The sequence below is a fragment of the Phascolarctos cinereus genome, unplaced genomic scaffold (genome assembly GCF_003287225.1).
Source record: "Phascolarctos cinereus isolate Bilbo 61053 unplaced genomic scaffold, phaCin_HiC Scaffold_4;HRSCAF=312, whole genome shotgun sequence".
NCBI classification, from domain to species: domain Eukaryota; kingdom Metazoa; phylum Chordata; class Mammalia; order Diprotodontia; family Phascolarctidae; genus Phascolarctos; species Phascolarctos cinereus.
The window spans coordinates 460,933,195-460,940,369 of record NW_027555847.1 but is presented as its reverse complement, the minus strand read 5'-3'; the positions used below and the strand labels follow the sequence as shown (position 1 = coordinate 460,940,369).

Genomic DNA, 7,175 nt, shown 5'->3' with positions numbered 1-7,175 from the left:
AATAAAAAAGAATTTGTACCAAGAGAATTGCAAAAAAGAACAGAAATGATAATAATAGTAATAATGATGATTGTAAGAATAGACACACCAGGTCTCCTAATTCTACAGTATTTGATGCTTTTTTGCTAAATGCCTATATTTGTACAGTGCTGTTTGTCTCACTGACTTCAACCCACTGCCAGATTTCCCTGCCTCTAATATTTGAAAACCTGAAGAGAGAAAGGGGGCTTTGAGAGTAAAAGCCATTTTCCATTTTTAGGTAAACTGTGACTTTTACTATATTACTCTGAGTTGGCTTTTTTTTTTAAGGAGGCCGGGGTGGAGGTGAGTGGGTAACAAGACTTATCATCTTCCCTTGTGGGGTGTTCCAGACATTTTGGGGCCCTGTAACATACAGTTGAAAGCACATTTTGTCAGGAGAGGGTAGATATTAACAGGTCTCACCTTTTCAAAGAGAAACTCACTGCCTTAAAACAAAGAAGGGCTCCTCTGAGAAACGGAGAGCAAGCCGTAGAATGTGTGCAGATGAATTTTGTTCTTGACTGTGAGGAGCTCTTAGAATCATGTATCAGGCAGCTTAATGCATCATGCTTGACCTTGTCATTTTAATCCAACTGCAAATAAAAAACAAATGGCTTTAAAAAAATATGGCCATGACATCTTACAACAAGTATTTTAATAAATTAAATTAAATATAATGAACAACTTCTTCCTGTTTTGACTACTGTCAGCATGGGGGGGAGAGGGAGAGCATTCCATGGAATTGTTTTAATTACCTTATTGGTATCCAGCGTGACATCTGGTGGCATTGGTGAGCTCACCTGAAGGGCCACAAAGAGCCTTGATTTATGGACCCATAATTGGGTTTCCAATAAACATTTGTCAAAATAATGTATTAGTTCAAACCAAAGCCTTCTTTATTTATTCATATAAAAGAGCACTTAACTTTCAACAAAGAATTGCCTACCATCAAAAACACTCCATAAAAAGATCAAATTTATGAAGACACCGTACCAGAGGGTGACCGCTTAAAGACTGAAGTTCACTTTAACCCTTTAGAAGTAAGGGTTCCTGACTCATCTCTTACTACCCTTTTTTTAGATTCCAATTTCAAGCAAATTATGCTAGTTTTCTGGGTGGGTCTAATAACATTTAAAAAGCTATTCCGTCCTTTAATGATGGTAGGAAAGCTTTAGAATACTCCACACTATCCTAACTTTTTCAAATACTGGTATTTTTACTCCTTTCCACATTCACTTAAAACAAACAAATAGCTCTTGTCCCCAACTACTTGAGAAATGCTGGTTTTTCACATAGTGATAATGACACTGACACCGAAATTTAGAACAGACCTGCATTTTTAATCTTCTGTTTATTTCACTGGTTTGCTCACAAATTTGAATTTTTTCTTGTTGAAAATGCCATACTGTGGTTGATGATAGGATATATATTTTGAATATTTAATGCTCTCTCTATCTCTAAGCCCACCAACATGCTTAATTTAAATTGGCATGTTTCATACTCAGTGATGTCAGTTGTTCAGCCAGAATCATGATGTGTACAAGAAGATAATAACGTGTGGACAAATTTGAGAAAAACCCAGTCTTCCAGGATGACTAATAATTCTGTTGGCATTTTTAGAAAGGCTGTTTTTTTTTTTAAAAAAGAAACATTGCCTTTTGAAGAAGGAAAGGGGAAAGATATACCGATTTTTTAGTTAACTTCTAGACGAAAATAGGGACAAAGACCATTGAAATTGTTAGTTTTTTAAAAAGAATTTATTTTTTTAGTTAAGTTTCAGTTTCAAAAAAATCTTTGGGTCAGAAGAAGTGAGAGTACATTTGATTGCACTGGCCAATCCCATAGTTGTTGTAGTATGGGGAAGAGGCTCCTATACTTGATTTCTTTAGGGATATATAGAGACATGGGGCTCCTGACTGCTTCCCGGGTGGGAGTGAGGAGGAACAGAGATAACTTTGGCCTAATTACCACAATACTAAATAAATCAATCCAGTCTTAAGCTCTCCACAAAGAACACTAATGGGCATCCCTTCCTATAGAGCTAGGAAATGTACTCAACACTCATTGAAGAGAAATGTGGGCTTAACACACCATCTACCCACATGAAGCCATGAAGATTCTTACTTGGGCTTCATATTCCTAGGGAATCTGTCTTCGAAGTCTTTGCAACTAGAAACCATGCATCAAGGTGGCTTGGTGTATCTCAGTGTCAGAACTCTTGTTTTAGGGTTTTGGAAGATTGGGATTAAGGTCAAAAAGCAAGTATGGCTAGGGTTCCTTGTTTTTAGCTTCTGGAATGGTAATACAGGATTGTCAAAGTGTCCTTAAGTGCCCTTAAGTAGTCCAAGGACCATAGCATTATAGATTTTGAGCTGGAAGGAAGCAGAGTCGTGTGTGTGGGACAGTGACCAGCAAGATCAAGAGTTTGGAGTCTGAATCAGAGATCAGAAAAGGTCTTTATTCCTTCTCATGAGAAAGGGCACAGCCCTTATCGCTCAAGCAGCGGCAGCCAGGGAGTGCACCTGCAGGCTGTGAGAAGCAAAGTTTTATAGCCCTAACGTATGCCACCTCCCAGTCTCTTACCTCTTTCCCCTACTGTCTGGGTACTCATGACGTACAATCTAAATGCGGCTACTAATACCCAATAGAAGCAAACATACCCATATTTGGGAACTAGATGTATGCGTGTGCCAGGAAGCGGGAGCAACCAGAAACTGCCTGTGCTGACGCAGATTTTTGAGAAAGAGGAAATTCAACTCAGGGCTTTCTAGAAAAGTAAAACTTAGGCCTGAGGGAACTGTACTTTAGGCCATCTCTCACATGTGGCTCTTTTTTTCTTGGCAAAGATACTGCAGTACTGTGCCATTTCCTTCTCCAGCTCATTTTACCTATGAGGAAACTGAGACAAAAAGGGTTAAGTGACTTGCCCTAGGCCACACAGCTAGCATCTAAGGCTAGATTTGAACTCAAGACAAGTCTTCCTGACTCTAGGCCTGGTGCTCTATCCACTGTACTATCTGCCTGCCCAAGGAACCTTAGGAAGAAAGCCATTAAATCCAACTTCCTCAGCTTACGGATAAAATGAGTATCAGAGAATTTAAGTGATTTACCCAAGGTCACACAGCTGGTAAGTAACTGAGATGAGTTTTGAATCTAGGTTTTCAGGTCTCCAACTCTAGAACCTATTCAAATCTCCTTGTTGCCTCCTGGGACTTCCATTGCCTTATCTGTAAAATGAGGTGATTGAAACTGATGGCCTCAGGGTTCACTTCCAGTTCTAAATCTATGATCCTACTTATATTTTTATTGGTACTTCTTTCATAAGAATAAAGGATCTGCATATTATTTTTAGACTTCTGTCTGATCTCTTGGTCTATTCCTCCTTATGTTTTAGAAACTGGAAGATTTAATAATGGCTCAAACTTATATAATTTTTTTTAGATTTATGAAGTGCTTTATATTTGATTTTTTTTTTTTTTGGTGAGGCAGTTGGGGTTAAGTGACTTGCCTGGGGATCACACAGCTAGTAAGTGTCAAAGGCCGGATTTGAACTCAGGTCCTCCTGACTCCAAGGCCAGAGCTTTACCCACTGTGCCATCCAGCTGCCCTCAATTTTATTTGATTCTTACAACAACCCTGTAAAGTATATGCTATTATTATCTATGTTTAACAGTTGGGGAAACTGAGGCAGAGAGAGTTTTTTTTTTTTTTTTTAATCCTTGCCCTGGGTACCAGCTGGTATGTGTCTGAGGTGAGATCTGAGCACAAGTCTTCCTGACTTTGAAATCTAGCACTCCATCTTCTGTACTAACTTTTCTGAAGAAAAAAAATTTTTGATATCTGCTTTTTTTCTTTTTGTCTTCTAGCTGTTATAAGGTATGGATATGGGTCAACTTTTTGAATTACAAATCTGGACAGTAGTAGATTAAGTTCAAGAAGAATAATCAGAGCTCGTATTTAGAGTGAACTTCTGACCAATTTGCCTCACTCTTTCTCTAACATTTCCCAATCTTTAGAGTCCATCTGGTCTGTAAAATGGATTTACTGGGTTCCTGAAAATAGCAGCATAGGCCGATGAGAAATGTTGCATGTGCCTAGTGATCAGGGGACAGCCTGCACAATTTGGGGTTGAAAGGATTGGTGGAAACAGCTGAACTTTTAATTCTCGACTTGCACATTCTAATGACTTTATTCATCCAACCCCCAGAAGGCCCAGGATAGAACTCCTGTCCCCTGCCCCAAAGCTCTGGGACCTGGCTCTGGATATTTCCTTAGGCGTCACAGAGGAGATAATCCAACTCAGCTTTAGTATGACTCTTTGGAACTTGGCAAAAACAGAGCTATAAACAGGTGCCATAAAGGTCTTCACAAGAAAAATACCCCACACATATTGAAAGCATTAATACAAATTCCTTTCTGAGAAAGTTTCTAGCAAGACTATTCCTGAAGGACATTCTGGCAGACAACAAAAAATATTTATTTAACTGAATGCCCACTCTGCGCAGAATAGAATGTCAGGCAGTGGTGAGATGTAAGAGAGGGTTAAGGGGAGCTGCTTCTGTTTCAAAGAGTCAGCTGACAATTTAGTTTGGGGGGATATAAATCATCAGTATGGTGAATGAGGGCCGTTTCTGCTCTTCAGAGAGGGGTACTGGGCTAGAATTCTATTGATATTCCTTAACTATAGTTAGTCTAGGGGATGTGATTTTAAGGTTCCTCTCCCTACCTCCCTCATCTCTTACCTTTCACCCCTCACATAGGCTTCGGCATTCATCTCCACCAGTGAAGAAGGTATTCCATATAAATGAGCTTCAGGGCTTGAGTTACATTAGCAATAAGAATTATTTAAAATAGGTAGCTACCAGATGGTCTGATTTCTTCTCATCCCTTCCCTAGCCAAAAACTTGAGTAGTTATTCCCAATTTTGCCCCACTCTCCTCTGAAGTGGCCATGGGCGTGGTTTGTGTTACTGAGGTACAAAATTGTCTAGTTATGTTTCTGTGACTAGATGCTAAATAAATGCCACGAACTACAGAGATTCAGAGAAGGGCAGTCCAGTGCACTTGGAAAGTCACTTTTTATTTCATTCTTTTTGAAGATAGTGAAGACCACAATGATTAAGTATACACTCACATACACACACACACACACACACACACACACACACACACCCATTACAGCAGAGAATATGACTTCTCTAAATCTTGTATCATCACCCTGGCACCTGTTGTTGTTGGGTCATTTGAGTTGTGTCTGACTCTTCATGACCCCATTTGGGGTTTTCTTTTGCAAAGCTACTGGAGTGGTTTGCCATTTCCTTCTCCAACTCATTTTGCAGATGAGGAAACTGAGGCAAATGGGGTTAAGTGACTTGCCCAGGGTGACATAGCCAGTAAGTGTCTGATGCTAGATTTAAACTTAGGAAAATGAGTCTTCCTGACTCCGGGCCCCAGTGCTTTGCACACTGTGGTACCACCTAGCTGCCCAGATGAATAAATACTATACCAGGCCCCTTCCTATCTTTCTAGTCTTCTAACACATTATCCTATTCCACAAACTCTGTGGTTCAGCCATCCCGGACTATGTTGTTTTTTACCCTTCCCATTACTGTGTCTTTGTCCCCAATGCCTGAGAAATGTTTTCCTTCTCCTAACTCTTAGAATCTCTGGCTTCCTTTAAGACTCAGGTCAAAATTTACCTCTTTCAGGAGTCCCTGAAAATCCCTCTACCTATTTCCCAGTCCTTGCTAGTGTCTTCCCCTTTAAGGCTATCTTACATCTACTCTAATAGTCTTGTCTATATTGATTTATAGGCAGCTAAGTGGCACAGTGGATAGAGTACCAGGCCTGGAGTCAGGAACACTTATCTTTCTGAGTTCAAATCAGACCTTGGACACTTACTAACTGTGTGACCATGGGCAAGTCACTTAACCCTGTTTGCCTCAGTTTCTTTATATGTAAAATGAGCTAGAGAAAAAATGGCTGATTACTCTAGTATCTTTGCCAAGAAAACCCCAAATAGGGTCACAAAGAGTTGGACACAACTGAACAACATACTGATTTATATATCAGAGGATCATAGATTTAGAGCTAGAAGGGACCCAAAGGCCCTTTGTTTTACAGATAAGGAAACTGAGACCCTGAGAGGTTAAGTCACTCACCTAAGGCCTTCTTCATTATGTTGTCTTCTTCATTAAAACATGTCTTTCTTGTCACAGTGCTTAGGCACATAGGCAGCTATGCAGCAAAGTGAGTAGATTGTTAGACCTGAAGTCAGGAAGACCAGAGTTCAAATTCTATCCAAGTCACTTATTAGCCCTGTGGCCCTGGGCAAATCATTTAACTTCTCTCTCAGCCTCAGTTTCCTCATTTGTAAAATGGAGATAATAATGATCCCCTATTTCACGGGGTGATTTTTGAGGAAATAAAGAGTTAATATATGTAAATTGCCTTGCAAACCTTAAAGTATTGCTTAAATATTAGCTATTATTAATAAATGCTTATTTATTGATCCTGATTATGTGTCTTCCTTACCTCGCCCCTATCCTGTAGCCCACTATTCTTACTGAAATAGATGTGAAACAGTGGGAATGGACAAGACCAGGGAAAGAAGTCTGGGGTTGCTGAGAGGTTAAAAGCACTGGTGTAATGCAGAACATTATTTTACCATTTGGGTAGTAGAACCCTTTAGGCCATGGAAAACTCCAGATTCCTTAGCAAGACCCTTATCTGGCTGCTCAGGCTCCAGCCCTCAGATCATGTGTCTGGAAACCTCCAAATTCCTTAGCAAGACCCTTATCTGGCTGCTCAGGCCACAGCCCTCAGATCATATCTCTGGAAGCCTCCATTGTGAGAAAGTTTGCAGAGCATTATCATATCTACACAGAGGGAGAAGGGTGTCCTTGACCAGCCTCCCCCCAAAAAAAAACCTCTTCCTCTTGCCAGACTTCAAAGATCCATCCCCCTCCCTGTCCTGTATACTCCCTATATAAACCCTAGCTCAACCCCCTGATGGGGGCTGCTTGATTTGGATGTGAATATCCCTGGCAGCCGCACGCTAATAAAGTCCACAATTTAAAATTAGCTTGGGTCGTCAACTCGCTCATTTCTCGGTATAACACTGGGAACAAAGAATGAGGATAAAGATGTTTGTCA

The 7,175-nt window shown here is 40.2% G+C and overlaps 1 long non-coding RNA gene across 1 annotated transcript; it reads right to left on the bottom strand.

Moving 5' to 3' along the window:
- Positions 1–6,669: 6,669 nt before the first annotated feature.
- On the bottom strand, positions 6,670–6,916 carry LOC144456698 (uncharacterized). Its single transcript, XR_013485715.1, has 2 exons — positions 6,793–6,916; positions 6,670–6,722 (listed from the first exon to the last, which is right to left on the bottom strand). It is a non-coding gene; the product is annotated as an uncharacterized LOC144456698 (long non-coding RNA).
- Positions 6,917–7,175: the final 259 nt, after the last annotated feature.